At 41.4% G+C, this 15,668-nt stretch overlaps 1 protein-coding gene across 5 annotated transcripts in view; it reads left to right on the top strand.

Annotated features, from left to right (window-relative positions):
• LOC126469782 (uncharacterized) overlaps positions 1–15,668 on the top strand; it is a 510,509-nt gene that overhangs the window by 231,062 nt on the left and 263,779 nt on the right. For all 5 annotated transcript variants that reach the window (XM_050097021.1, XM_050097018.1, XM_050097023.1 and 2 more), the window contains one exon: positions 238–273. The gene's annotated coding sequence lies outside the window, so the exon portion shown is untranslated. The remainder of the gene's footprint in view (positions 1–237; positions 274–15,668) is intronic.

Raw genomic sequence — 15,668 nt, 5'->3', positions numbered from 1 at the left:
GAGAGAGAGAGAGAGAGAGAGAGAGAGAGAACCTGTACCTTATAGGAGACAGTGTAGAATCAAAGATCTGCCATACATTCGGTCGCAGTGAATGTGTGTTATCACACTTTTACACATGACAATGAAATTCCATTTTCAGGGGGAGAGCAAAAGATTAAAATTGCTTACATACATTTTTATTTAAAAAAATAAGTGCATCATATACAGCAGCTCAAAATTCCTTTTCTTTGTTTGCAGGTGCAGCAGTTGTTCGTGATGAAGTTAACTGCAGCGGTAAGATACAGTAGAAAAGTCCACTTTCCTTAGTCTCTGAATGTGGTTTTATATATCAACTTAAGTATTCTGAGTGCAGATTATCCTTATAACTTTACTCAGTTATCAAAAGAATCGATGTTTTCTCCGTAGACAAGCAATTATCATGTCCCTAAGCTTGTTTTCAGCAGCGCTATATTTTCATAATTGCAAAACTGTGGATGAGAGTAAACGCATGTGTAGAATGTAATAAAATTAACAAGAAAAGCAAGATCTACTTGCAATGTGGTGCGATGGACATCAAAGGCAACTCAGTCTCCGTAACGCGAAGGGAAGCATGCAACGACCTAACGGCGCCGCAGACGCTATCATTTCAGAAGCAGCTTCTTCCTCCTTTTCCCTTGCTGGCAGTTGTTGATGAATGTTACATAAATTTCATTGCACTAAACATTTACATATCTAAAGTAATATCACAACGAAGTGGAAATATATTTTAAAATACAGTCACATTCCTTCTTTACGGCTACTTTACCATTCAGTGACTTAATTCACACGAAAATCTTAATTTACTCTGTTCCTCACGCAATCATTGTGACCTAGTACTCGTTTTTGAAGTAATGAATGTGTATGTAGTTCCAGTTGGGATGGCAGTAGTGTGGAATATATTTTCATTTCGTAACATTTATAATTCAGTGTGTTGTTTCACAAACATTTCTTTATGTATTCGTGATAAGTTAAAGCATGTTGTTGTTGTTAACGCCGCAGTGCGATTCAGTAAAATACAGAATTTCATGACTGACGTGTTCTGTGCTCCCGGGTGATTTTTTTTTTTTTTTTTTTTTTTTTTTTTTTGAGATGTAACAAGAATTCTGTTCTAATAAACACGGATCCCTCGTGTACGGATCGTGTAAAACCTAGAAGGCTGGACAGCGGTGTCCAGATTGGTGCCTTGTTTCATGACTTGCGGAAAACCTTCGATACAGATCAGCACATTCGTCTACTAAGCAAAGTACCAGCTTAAGTAATGCTGGAACTGGTGTTTAATGAGACATGAAGATTTGATAGCTAGTTAAATTTAGTACGTCGTTCTTAATGGTGAGAAGTCAGAAGAGAAAGTATTAAGCTACGTATCTGAGGGTATTGTGTAAGGACAGTTATTGGAATTAAACTCCGTCCGAACAGGCCTCGGAAGACCCAACGGTATCGACCGACCGTCGTGTCGCCCTCAGAAGATAGCCGCCACTGGATGCGGATGTGGAGGGACAAGTGGTCAGTACACCACTCTCCCGGCCGTTGTCAGTTCTCGCTACCAGAACCGCTATTTCTGAGTCGGGTAACTCCTCATATGGTCTAACAAGGGCTGAGTGCACCCCACTTGCGAACAGCGCTCGGCAGACCCGAACGGTTACCCATGCAAGTGCAGCAAAGCCGGACAGCGCTTAACTTCGGTGATCTGACAGGAACCGGTGTAGCCACTGCGGCAAGACCGTTGGGTCACAGTTATTGTAACTTTCTGCGTATAAATAGTCTGACAGACAATGTAACACTCTGGAGCTGTTTAGACGACGGGTTGTGTTAAAGTTGGTGTTATCCTTTGAAAATTATTGTGAAATATAGGAAGGTTCTCATAGGAGAAGCACTTCCTGCAAATACAGCAGCTGACCCATATCATTAATAAACGTAATGTACGTAAATAGAGGGAAAAACATGTTATAATTTGACTACAAGATCGGTTACCCGGTATTGGAATGTGTCACAACGAGTCTCTAACGTTATTCGTCTCTAACTCTTTTAGGTAGAATGACCACATAAATGTAGGCGTGAGGATTTCAGATGAGAGGCGGATATCTGAGAAACCGTGAGGATGTGCAATCCATCCACCGGGGAAGTCGCTGACAAAAACAGTGAGTTTGCTAATGAGTATTGTTGGTCGGACCAAGGATGTTAGGTGGTTGGATTACGAGAAGATTCCAGCCGGCCGTTGCGGCCGAACGGTTCTATGCGCTTCAGTCTGGAACAGCGCAACCGCTACGGTCGCAGGTTCGAATCCTGCCACGGGCATGGATGTGTGTGATGTCCTTAGGTTAGTCAGGTTTAAGTAGTTCTAAGTCTAGGGGACCGATGACCTCAGATGTTAAGTCCCATAGTGCTCAGAACCATTTGAACCATTTGAAGATTCCAAAAGGAACAGCGCGATTGCATCAATGTTGCCCGCTCACGTGTGCAATTTTTGTGCTCTGGAGAAGCAACTTCATTATAGATAAAACATCCCGTCATCTGCCAGAGAAAGGAGATGCCATCTGCGGCGAAACAAATGAACTACAAAAAAAAAGGTTGTGTATAGATTCTCCTGCCTTAGATATGCTAGTGTCTCTCCTTCATCGTCGAATATAAATCTCGCTTAGTGATTAAAATGGTAAAATTTGAGTTTACACAAAGGAGTGCTGACAATCATTCTTTCCGCGCACAAGGGAAAACGGGGCGACATTAAAAGAAACTCTGGTGAACGATGTATCTTACATCACAAATATATATGAGGTGGCTTGCGAAATACAAATGTACATGAATTGAGATACAACACTCGGGTACTGCGTTTTTGCTAGTTACGCAGCAGCGCGGGATTAGCCGAGCGGTCTCAGGCGCTGCAGTTCTGGACTGTGCGGCTGGTCCCGGCGGAGGTTCGAGTCCTCCCTCGGGCATGGGTGTGTGTGTGTTTCTCCTTAGGATAATTTAGGTTAAGTAGTGTGTAAGCTTAGGGACTGATGACCTTAACAGTTAAGTCCTGTAAGATTTCACACACCTTTGAACCTAGTTACAATTTTTTTTTAGTTTTTTAAATGTGTAATTATGTTGTTTGCGTTAATCTCTCCACTGATCTTTTTCTACCTCTCCTCTTCCCATCGTTTTCTACACCTTTCCTTAAAACGTAAATTCAAGTAACAGTTACATAGTGTAAATAGGTTTAAGGATTCGGGACTTTTTAGTGTAAAAAAAAACACTAATAATAGTTAAAATTTATCTGCATAAGAACTGTAATCATTTGTGCGGGCTAAGCAACAGTTATCGGTAAACTCTTACTAATTGGCTTAATCATTGTTATATGGCATGATATAATTTAAGGTTGAATAACAACGCATTTTGGTTTTACTAACTTCGTGTTGACGACGGCCCAATACGCCGAAAGCTGGTTCGAATAAACAAACATTAGTACAGCAAAAAGGGATTCTATTTCAGTTTTCAACTTTAAATATGAAATCTTTACAACAAGAATTAATGGAAGAATCCATAAATATGATTGTCGAACACGGCCTGCAGTAGCTTCCAGGGTGCGTGTTACATACAGAGCAGTTTACATTCCCGTGTTTAACGTACGCTCTTCTCTTCTTATCCGTTGTTGGCAACTTTGGTTCGCAATAAAATCCATTTACGACAACATATTCGGGGTCTGTTCTTTAAATCACGCGATACCACGTCTTTCGTATAATTCTTTAGGCGCGAATTCGGCAATGTAGGCGAAAAGCTGGTTCGACCACCCTGTTGGCGTGCTGCGTGCGTCCAGACGAACAAAGGCGGTGCGTGAGTGCATTTGACGTATGTTTGATGGTTTCCGCGTTGTTAGGACGGCATCGCTAACCACTTTGCTCACTTAGCCCTCGCGGACACCGCTGCATTGTAGACGAGCGCCCTTTTGTCTGGCTTAGGCGGTTGTCGGTCATCGTCCTAGACCCCTGCCGAGCTCCACATATCCCTTAAACACGTTTCGAGAGATTAGGTGGTCTCGACCCATCCACACAAGCCTTTCGCTAATCGGGCGCCGGACCCAAGCCTCCCGCGGACAGAAAAAAAGGACCCATGCCTCCCTGACCCTTCGCCTGGGGCACAGGACCCAAATCTCCTACGATCAGAGATCCAGTTCCGTTTCAAAGCACGTGGTAACATACATACTTGTCGTCGAAGCTATAAAACACATTTCTATCGTAAATGATAAGGAAAAGACTGTTTATCCTGCTATTGCTCAAGTATGAATTACTGGTTTTTGTACCAGTTCGTTTACTGTTATCCAGGGTGCACCATCAATTGGTAAACTGTATATGGTTTTAAGTTATAGGAAACTAATTTCACGAGTTTCATTGTTGTTGTTTTTCCATCTTCGAAGTTTGCCGCCTGTTGCTTCCAGATCTTTAAATCTGGAAAAGGCCCTTACTTACTTCTATTTTTTGAGGAATTGATTGCAATTTTGGTGTCTAGTAAACTTTGCTGCAGTACCTCAATGAATATGTGTATCTTTTGGCTAGAGGAGTAGAACCGACTATTGTTCTTGCTGTGGAAACTTTCGCAAGTATTAGCGGTTTCTGTCTGTTGCAACTTGGTTCTGCCCTCATGGGTAGGGGAAGGAGTGCATATTTGTATATATAATCTACTAAATAGTCGCAGAACTTCTGTAATTTTTCACACACAGGCATCGCTGATGTTAAGTCTTCAACAAAAGTCACCTACCATATCAGGATCCAGCATTGTACAAGATATATGAAAGAAATATCCTGACTTCATTTCTGGAATAGTAGTCATGTGCAAGTCCCAACGTTTCTGTCTTTCGACCCCAGCTCTATTAGATGAAACATAACGTTGAATTCTTACTTCAGTCCCCACTTAACTTCCAGCTTTCATTATGCTTTCTTCAAACTCTGAAAATATTGTTGCTGGAGATAATTTCAGACATGCATTATCACATTTAATATGTTGAAATGACTTGCTGATGAAGGGAAGTTGTTCTATTGTCCAACAGAGGAAAAACCATTGGAATATAATGTCCACTAACAAACCCATGTATGGTAAATAGCTTCCAAAAAACTTTGTGCAATACTTCAAAATAGTGTGTGACAGTCAGTGTTGATGGAACTTTGAAGTTTACAGCTTCACATAATATCACCACATATTTGTCAGCGTCATTATGTAACAACAAATCAGCCCTATCTGTGGGTTCCACACTTAATGTACTCAGAACAATATGAAAATCCTGAATACCTGCAGGAAATTTTCGTAGAGTTTTCCGCCTACGTTTGTAAACGGGTTTACGAAAGCTGTATAAACTCTTAATGATTCTCTTCCGTGTGTTCTCCTTCCACTTGATTATATATTCTGTATAAGTTTCAAATGTTCAACTATGTGTGAAATCTTATGGAACTTAACTGCTAAGGTCATCAGTCCCTAAGCTTACACACTACTTAACCTAAATTATCCTAAGGACAAACACACACACCCATGCCCGAGGGAGGACTCGAACCTCCGCCGGAACCAGCCGCACAGTCCATGACTGCAGCGCCTTTAATCGGCCGGCTAATCCCGCGAGGCTGTATAAGTTTCTATGGTCTCATATATATATTGGCGCGTTCCTCTTCAGACCACAAAACTATTTTGTGTCTCTGAATTTTATCACCATCTGCGTGGTTGTGGTCGTCGTGACACACTAGCGCTTCAGTGTCTTCAATAGAGACAGTTTTATTAAAATTCTCGTAACTCCTAATGTTGCACGTCCACCGCGCTACACCACATTTTAACAATTTTTGGAATCTGAAAGTGTAACCTTTCTGAAGTACCATTTTCTTTCCCGTTCTACTCACAGTAACTGCAACAGCGTAGGAGGCAATGTTGACGATGAAGTGATCGGCTGCTGACAGAAACATGGGCCTACAAAGTAGCACTCCAAGAAGGTACGGAGGTCTCGGGGTCTAGAGTTGTTCGGGAGGCATGGATCCTGCTTACGGGAGCTTGGGTCCTGCGCCTCTCCCCCCCCCCCCCTTCGCCCCCCCCCCCCCCGCCCCCCAATCTTGTAAACCCTCAAACGTCTGCCGCCTCGGTTCTCTCCAGTGAACGTAGACGTTGCAGTAGCTGAGTTATTCGCCTAGAAGTTTCGTACTGCAGTACATGTGAAGTGCTCCGTAGTGAAAATAGTCTTACAAGGTCTTGGCCATGGAGTGGCCATTTCAGCATTGTTTGCTAGTTGTCTGATCAATCTTCAGGACTGATATAGAATATTCGGGCACAACTCCACGTAGTAGATTCCTCAACACCCGACAGCGGGCTTGTCTTTTAAACTTTATTTTAGGTTTAAGAACAAAGTAAAACAACGCGTGAAATAAATTTTGTGAAAAGCTATCGTCCACCAACCACAGAAACAAAATTTTGAAACAGAACAGATTTCGTTTGGATCTGACGACTTATATCTGCAGACAGAAGGCAGGAATTTTGCTAACGGGATTGATTCTGATTTTATTATTTCTCGTCCACCCCAGGACATTTCTCGTAGGAGCAACTCATGTACTTCTTTTTCAATGTCTTTGAAAAGTGAAAAGAGTCAAAGACATAAAATTGCGTTTACCTGAAACATGAAATTAAATCTCTTAGTATTGTTTTCGCGGATAATGTGCGTTAAATGAAATCATTAGTGAACCTTCGGATTTTCATAATTAAATGCTCTCGCGGAAGAAGATTCTGTAAGCCTGGTTCTGTTACATTCTTTTGAGCAACAGAATCCAGGATCAAAGATAATTAAAATGTTCTTTCTGCTCTCTGCAGCGTACGGCTAAAAAATATCCTTTCTTGAGGAATATTAATGAAATCACTAGTTATCACGTTGAATCAGTGTTCTGCAGTTGCGAGGTAGTTCTTGCTGTAAGGGTACAATACCCTTTACATACGATCTTTGCATCGATTATGCAAAAATTGTAATTGTTGTGGAGCGACCGAACGTGGAGGCAGTAGCGTATAGGCAGAGCTGATAGGTCATCCATACGGTTGTTGTGTAATGGCACACAGATCGTTTGAAGTGTTCTTTAATAGTGTCAGTATCAATACTTGCGTGTTTAAGGAAATGAATGTTGTATAATAAAATCGGTGAATTGGTAATTTTTAATAGTACATTGCCCAGCATCACATACGATACTGAGTGAAGTTAACAGGAGGAAAGCTGCATTTCCAGTATAAATCAGTATATACAAACGACAAAACGACGAGTGTATTCAGTGCGCAGACACGGGGAGTAGACTTTCTTTGCTGTAAGGGGGTGACCAAATGTCATACTGGGAGAAAACGTTTAACATACATCTCTTGTAGATTACTCCACTATGAAAAAGTGTCCTGTCTTTTCTTCAGTTACACAGATAAGAATGATTTTCATAAATATATTTCATAATATATTATACTATAACTAAAACTATGCATTGTGTGTGATAAACTAAATTCAAATTACTTTACAAACTATTGAATGTCCCGTCCGGTTATCTTGTTTCCTTTAGTGCACATCAATATGCTATGTTTCCACGCCAATCTCTCTTTGTTTAGGGATGATATCCATGGCCGAGACATTTTAAGATTCTTGTGAACACGACGAACCTGTGAAATTTTAAAATTAACGGTGAAAAATGATAGTGAACGCTTCGGAAAGATTTGCTAGTTGTATCAGATTTTCATCTCAAAATCCGGTCTGGCCAGCAAGATTTTTCATCGTCTGAAGTCACGGTAGAAAGAGAATAGAGATGGGTACCTCGCTTAAAACCGGTTTGCCTAAAGAGCGTGAAGAAAAGACTGCTCTCGATTTTTCTTAAAAGTCGAACGTAAGATATAGGGGTAGGAAAACGAATTCCGAATCTGCTCACCCCCCCTCCCCTCCTCTCTCTCTCTCTCTCTCTCTCTCTCTCTCTCTCTCTCTCTCTCTCTCTCTCTCTCTCTCTCTACAGAACCTAATGTGCAAAACATTGGCTTTTCTCCTGAATATTCAACTCGGAAACTGCGTCTCTCTAGGGTACTGTACATGCGTACTCCTTGACAGCTGCCAGCTACCATGGCTGTCAGATACTTGTTTGCGCTCACCAAAGAATTTCCTCGCTCGCTGTTGAAGCTCACGCTGTTCTTTCGTCATGCGTTTGCTTGGCGATAAGCCTGCACCAGCCTTTGTGCTATGCTATTTACTGCGTTCCCTCTTACGAAACTGTACACGTTGCAGATCCCCCGAAGGATTTGCTCGTGCAAGATCAGCCCATGAATACACCTTGCGAGGAAAGTCGGTCCCCCAAAGTCAGGTCGAGTATTACGTGCTTCATACTCACATATTACTACGCTTAGCCAAGAACAAAAATCCTGGTTAAGAATGGTGTAACACTAGATTATAGCTTGTTGCCGCTATTGCCCAACACGAATGTCGAAGGAACAATGAAATGTGTAATGAATTTTATCCATAGTGGATGCTGTCGAGCTCCGTGACTGTTCCTTTATGGGGTTGTAGAAAAATATCCGCTACCAGTCACAATAAAAGGTTGTTTATTCGTCACACGACCGGTTTCGGGCTTGCGCCCATCTTCGGGTGTTTATACATTCGTTTAAATGTTTGTATGGATATCACTGTATAAATGCAAAAAAATTATTATTTGCTGGTGACTCCACAAATACGAGTTGGACAATTGTAAGTGGTAAGGCAGCATTTGACGAAAATATATCTGTACTTACAAAAAGATGAAACACCATTATTACAGTTAAGCTGTGATGATAGTTTTGCCACTTAGTTACACGCTTATGGTCATTTTCACGTCCATATATCAGGTATTGCTCCATATTACACTATTATGATGTGCACTCGTGAAATACACTATGTTTACATACAAACATGTGGGCTGTGGTCAAAGAACTTAGATTAGCAGATGTAAAGATGTTGCTCACACAGAAACTCGTAGGTTCTGGTCAAAGAACTTAGCCACAGGAAGTGAAAAGGTGTTGCATATATAGAAATTTAAAAAGCTATTATAGACTGCGACGTTTCTTGACACACATTATGAAATTTTTTGGTTCACATTTTTGACGGAAAACTTAGATCTAGAAAGTACAATGTTGTCATATATATGAAATTACTCAAAGCTATTACAAATTAAAAAAATGACAGCTAGAACTGTTTCGAGCCACACTGTTGTCAGAGAACTTAGATCTAGGAGGTACAATAATGTTACGTATATGAAATTTTTTAAAGCTATTACACATTATAGAATGCCAGTTACAGCTTGTGTTTACAATAATACTATTACAAAATATGATGATGACCCTTGGACTGTTGTATGACTGCTACATCGAATTTCCTTAGCCGGCCGCGGTGGTCTCGCGGTTAAGGCGCTCAGTCCGGAACCGCGCGACTGCTACGGTCGCAGGTTCGAATCCTGCCTCGGGCATGGATGTGTGTGATGTCCTTTGGTTAGTTAGGTTTAAGTAGTTCTAAGTTCTATGGGACTGATGACCTCAGATGTTAAGTCCCTTAGTGCTCAGTCATTTTAACCATTTTTTTGTTACTTGCATGTCAGTGAAACAGAGACTTTATAGTAGAGTTACAAGTAGTGAAAGAGTTCAATCTGCATAGAACTTGGAACTGAGCTGAAAGATCCTAAAACTATAGGTCTTGAGCAGTGATGAGAAGAAAAAATGCATCACAGAAAATCGTGGAGTAAACTGGAAGAATTTAAAATCTGATACTATAGGAGTGGTTAGCAAAGTAGTGGGTAAATAAAGTTGAAACGATTGGGTATTAAAAATAACAGTGAAAAGAAAACTGGTGAAAACACTCGCATGGAGGGAGAGAAATGTTAATGATACAATTGTTCCAGCCTCTAGGTGTAATTAACTCTAGAATAGAAGAAACTTTCGGAGGGGTGAGGGGAGGGAGAGAAGAAAGCATACACACTCCGTCAAAACAAATTATCTTCTTGTTTACTTGCATTAGGTATGAAAGTGTAAAGACAACACTCCTCGAAATTCTAATTCCGTATCTGAAAACTCGCATAACGACACTGGGACTATGTGTGACCAGCATGCATATTACGTTGCAATTAGACAAAGTCATTTACTACCTAGGCTGAAACATTCCCCAGTTCTAACACAGTACAAATAACAATGAAACAAAGATCCATACTTAAAAGTTTATTCATATGGTTTATAACTGTTTCGCTACTAGCACTTTAATTTCGATGGATCGCTTCCCATAATCACCCCATGGGCTCAGATGATGATGGTTCGTTAGGAGCATAGCGGAATTTTGAAATACTAGCTGAGGACTAGCCAGCGCCACCAGTCCCGCATAAGCATAACCATGAGCTTCATATGTAATTTAGTAACCACCGTTGGGCGCCAATTGGAGCGTTGAAGTGATCAGAAGCGGAGTTCATGGCTTCACCGTCCAAACAGCGAAGGAGTGTCTTATTAGGTAAGAAAAACAAATCTCAAAGGGAGCTGCGCGCCTACGGTGTGGGTGGCAATTGAAGCATAAACAGTCGTTAGGTGGTGAAGCTGAACATCCTAAATAAAATACATTCTCACAAGGGAACCTCCCCATCGCACCCCCCTCAGATTTAGTTATAATTTGGCACAGTGGATAGGCCATGAAAATCCACAAAACTTCTTCCTGTTTTCTCGACTGATCTGTGTTCAGTTTTTCAAGGCCTATCCACTGTGCCAAATTATAACTAAATCTGAGGGGGGTGCGATAGGGAGGTTCCCTTGTCAGTGTAGCATGGACCAATGAGTCTCTCACACAGGCTGTTAAGAGAAAACTGTTCTGCAGAATAGTCATATTCCTCCATTCGCCATTGCTAGAGGCAATCTAAAATCGGTGAAGAGATTAAATTCAGGACTCATTTAGGCGAAAATACGTCAATAGGCTACCACCGTCACTGAACAGAACATACTGGCAGTGAGTTATCGAGCCAATTGTGCATTACGACACCTTTGATGTAGAACATTAGTACTTCAGTTCTGAAATTTAAATTCAAGATGGCTGGTTCTAAAAAGTCGAAAAACTGTTCATATTTAAACCGCCTCACAGCGATATTTCGGAACCTATATTTCGATGATTGTGTAATCTGCCATTGAATCTGGCGGACAACGTGTACCAGAATCGCTGCATCTCCCTCCCTCCTTCTCACCCAACCATCATCACCCATATTTTTCTACGTATCTGGGGATCACGAAGGGACAGGTATAAAAAAGAGTAATTTTCATGCACTGGAGGAACTGCAGGCAGCCATACATAGACGGTTGCACGGTTTATTTCAGGAGCCACGCAGAAATTGTGCACACATGCCGCCTGGTTGCAGGAGGAAATTTACAACATATCGCCTTGACGACACATCAACCGCCACAAGTATCTCTTCATAGATAGTCACTCTGCAGCACAGTTTGTGTTTCGGATCCCAGATAACATAAATATTTTCATACTTCTCGTGATAGTCACAGGTGCTTATTTTGTTATAGCTGTATTAAAAAGGGCAGTAGGTCGCAATCAATAGTGATTATTGTCTCTTAAGAACTAGTAGAAGTGCTCTAAATTTAGATTTAATTGGTAAAGTCATCCCCGCGGACGGATAGTTTGGGCATAGTATGTGATTAGGTGAAAGTGGGCGATTGTCGCGAGGTCCACAGCACGCTGAGCGGCAGGAAGCACTCTTCTTTGCCACCGCGGAGCGCGGACTTTCTACCAGCGAAACAGAGCGGGAAGCAGCGCCGGGTAATAGCCTCGAACCAGGTCACTTCTGTTTTATTTTCTTATCACGCGACTGCGCCGTAAGACTTTCGTCTTCTGTTCACTGCACAACACCGATGAGAGTCACTCAGCGCCCTGTACGTCTGACCCCTACCTGTGTTCACCCTCACAGATTCTACAAGGACCAAAGGAACCATCTTCTTCATAATTAACACTGTAGCCAAGAATTTTTTGACTGGAGCCTATTTCCACCTAGGTTACAATATTTAAGACCTAGTCTCAGACGATTAGTTTAGATTTTACACAGTCATTTTTAAGTATTTTACAGTATTTTCCCGTACGGGGTACGATAGACATGAAAGTGGCAGAGAATTTACACGATACGCTCCTCTTTTTGAGGGTTTACGAACAGTCGGCGCACTTAAGGGGGGGTAGGACGTCAAACGGGCCGACTTGGAGCAGGAGATGCACCACAGGACATTTCAATTTCCAGTGTCTACACTTTTACAAATAAATTCATAAAACTTTGTCAGCATGACCAAGAAGGATTCAGAATTCACACTCACAGCAGTGGAAGTTCTAAAACATAACGAAGTTTACGTGTGAAATTTCTTCATTTTTTCACTTACTAATGGCAGCATTTGTTTCTATAGGTACATTTTTCTTCATAAGTAAGAGAGATTCTTCGATGAATTTTGCACAGCATACAAACCATACTTAAAGGTGTATGAAACTGTAGTATTTTCCAAATCTATTAACAACTGTGGTAAAAATTGAGGTAATTAACTATAAAATGTGTTTTTTCTAAACATGAAGTTTAAAATATAATAGTTCATTCGTTTTTTTCATAAATTAAGTTAATTCTAGAGTTTCATACACCTGTGAGAATGGTATGTATGCTGTACAAAATTCATCGAAGAATCTCTCTAACTTATGAAGAAAAGTGTACCTATAGCAACAAATTCAGCCATTAGTAAGTGAAAAAATGATGAAATTTCGCACGTAAAAAAATTTATTTTGCTATGTTTTCGAACTTCCACTGCAATGGGTGTGAATCCTGAATCCTTCCTGGTGATGCTGACAAAGTTTTATGAATTTATTTGTAAAAGTATAGACACTGGAAATTAAAATGTCCTGAGATGCCTCTCCTACTCAAAGTCGGCCCGTTTGACGTCCTACCCCCCTTAAGAGGAGAAATGCTAACGTCATTGAAGTAAGAAAGTTTAGGGCTTAAAGTCGTTGGTGACGGAGCGCAAGTTCAGATTGGGGGGAGACTGGTGAAGGAAATCGGTCGTGCATTTTCAAAGAAACTGTTCAAACATTAGACTTAAGCGATTTAGGGAAATCACGGAAGGCTTAAATTTGAATGGCCATATTTCAGTATTTTAGCACTGCAATACCTTACTTCGTAACAAATTCTGTCTCCTTCGCAAAAATACCATTTTAATCGCGCGGAAGAGCTAAGAATCTGCATTAAACACGACGTTATCCACAATTTGTTCGTGTTACATTACGAACATTTGAATTACAACTTACGTTATGCAGGTAGAGATGCGAAATTCAGGTTAGACACAGTATGTCTTGGTGTAAGAGATGGGCCTGGAGCTAAAGTAATACTGCTCCAAATGCTTGCCAGAGCGATAATTCTCGGTCAGATGATAAGACTGAAATCTACTTTGAAGATTTAGAGTTAAGCTGTGAGAATTTAGTGTAAATATCCTTAATCTTCACGATCTTCTCCCTTCTGTAGTCAACGTAATACCTGTAGTGCGTACTACCAGAATACAACGAGGACCCTCCGTTGTCAGCGTATAATTAAGTTTACGAAAGAACTGTACAACGGTTAATTTTGGGCAGTTTTGTGCTAGTTATTACTGGCATATCACACTCCGAACATGGAAATTGTATCAAGTCGTATAGCTGATAATACGTAAATTTGAGTGATTTAACATAGGCGTCCGTGGCCATGTTATTATGCTAAAGAAACTGTGGTGTGACTCTTAAATAGGAAACCATTGCTGGGAATGCAGACACGACAATTCCAGTATGTATATCGCGAATTTTGCATAATTTTGATGTTTTTAAAGGAAATACATGTCGGCAGCCTTGAAGTATCACTTACATTAAGGACTGAAGAGCGTGCCTATCGTTTGCTGCTGACTTTGTTGACTGGGCCGTGATGGAAATAGAAATTATACCAATTCAGTAGAACAGGAAGAAATCCTCCATCCTCGCCTCCTCCGTCCTCCATACCCCCCCTCCCCCCCACGAATTTATGCCAATAAGTTTGTATAATGCTGACCTGATTAACTATTGTTTTGAAGGGAAGTAGACGTTAACATCCTCTGTATCGAGCCTTAGTGTGAACGTTTGGTGGTGTTAATCTAAATGCCTTCTTTATACATGCATTATATAGCCTATACATTGTTTCAAACTGAAATCAATTCAGAAGTACTTCGCCTTAAGGAATGCGATATGTAACATTTAGGGGGCCACAGAATTGCTTTCCTACTTTTTGCAGCAGTAGTATATTCTCTTGATACATTCAGACCGAAGTGTGCATATTTATTTTAGATGTGTGATGAATGTTCGTATAGTCACTTCATTGCTTGTATTGTTGACGAAGAGAAGTGTGTGGAACCGTTTGCCGGCACTTGACCCAGTTCTCTCGTATGGCTCCAAGTCAGCCGCCTAATTTAGCGAGTCCATCCGGATGGTGGACCATGGTCAACAGTCAGTTTCTTTTCTCTGAGATGCTGCTGTGATGGTGTGTCGTGAACAGCGACTGGATAGCGCAGTCTGTAAAGCAATTGTTCGCAAAAGACAGCTAAAATCTGCCATGAAGTTTCACTGTGTAACTGTGGATAGGTTTGTGCGTCACTGTCTTAGGTTACTCTACAGTCTTGGTGATCAGGAGCTCCAAGCCACCCTCTCGTCCTCTTTACCACCTAATAATGGTGATGTCAGTTTCGTTTCGCTTCTAGGACTCATAAACAGACAACGTCAGCCTCGAGCGCAACTGCACTAACGAGCTATGAAACGAAGGCTACTATAAAAGAGGCTGGTGTAGCACAGATGCTGTGGCAGTAGATGCTTCCGCCTACATACCGCAGACCACGGGATAGCAGTTCCCCTCTCCCTATCGTTTGCAGTGTTGGTTGCCAGTGCTGCTCACTAGCGTTCTAGTTGCAGACAGCTACATTCAACGACGGAGCATGGGAGCAGGGCCCCGCATAGTGCTGCTCACACCACAGTAGCTTACAAAGAGCGTTGATATGCCGTTAAAGTATACTATACTATACTCTTTAAAAAACGCAGTTGCTTAGATACCTCAGTTGCTGAAGCTTAAAATACTAACAACAATCAAAATTTCCTGAGTAGTGGAGCAGTGGGCATATGTAAGCCATGTCGTCACTTGGCCACGCAGTAATGCAAACACACAGGTCAAAAAAATGGCTCTGAGCACTATGGGACTCAACTGCTGAGGTCATTAGTCCCCTAGAACTTAGAACTAGTTAAACCTAACTAACCTAAGGACATCACAAACATCCATGCCCGAGGCAGGATTCGAACCTGCGACCGTAGCGGTCTTGCGGTTCCAGACTGCAGCGCCTTTAACCGCACGGCCACTTCGGCCGGCTACACACAGGTCACTTGGCTTAATGTCCTTATGTAAACAAAACGGTGGCCAGACGCCTTGATCCTTACGCAAACAAAACACACAATTGTGCTCTTTAAGTTATACTGACACAAGTGTAATTTGACCCTAATGTAAAGAAACTGTTCTTTCAAGTTCTCGCCTCCTCCCAATTCTCTGCTACCCCATTCCGCCATGAAGGCATTGACCATCTGTCTCAGAGTGGGATTTAAATGTGTTAACAGCTATGGCGATTACTTTAAAATA

The sequence above is a fragment of the Schistocerca serialis genome, chromosome 3, assembly GCF_023864345.2.
Source record: "Schistocerca serialis cubense isolate TAMUIC-IGC-003099 chromosome 3, iqSchSeri2.2, whole genome shotgun sequence".
Classification (NCBI taxonomy): domain Eukaryota; kingdom Metazoa; phylum Arthropoda; class Insecta; order Orthoptera; family Acrididae; genus Schistocerca; species Schistocerca serialis.
The sequence above is the reverse complement of the archived record's forward strand: the minus strand, read 5'-3'. Positions and strand labels throughout refer to the sequence as shown.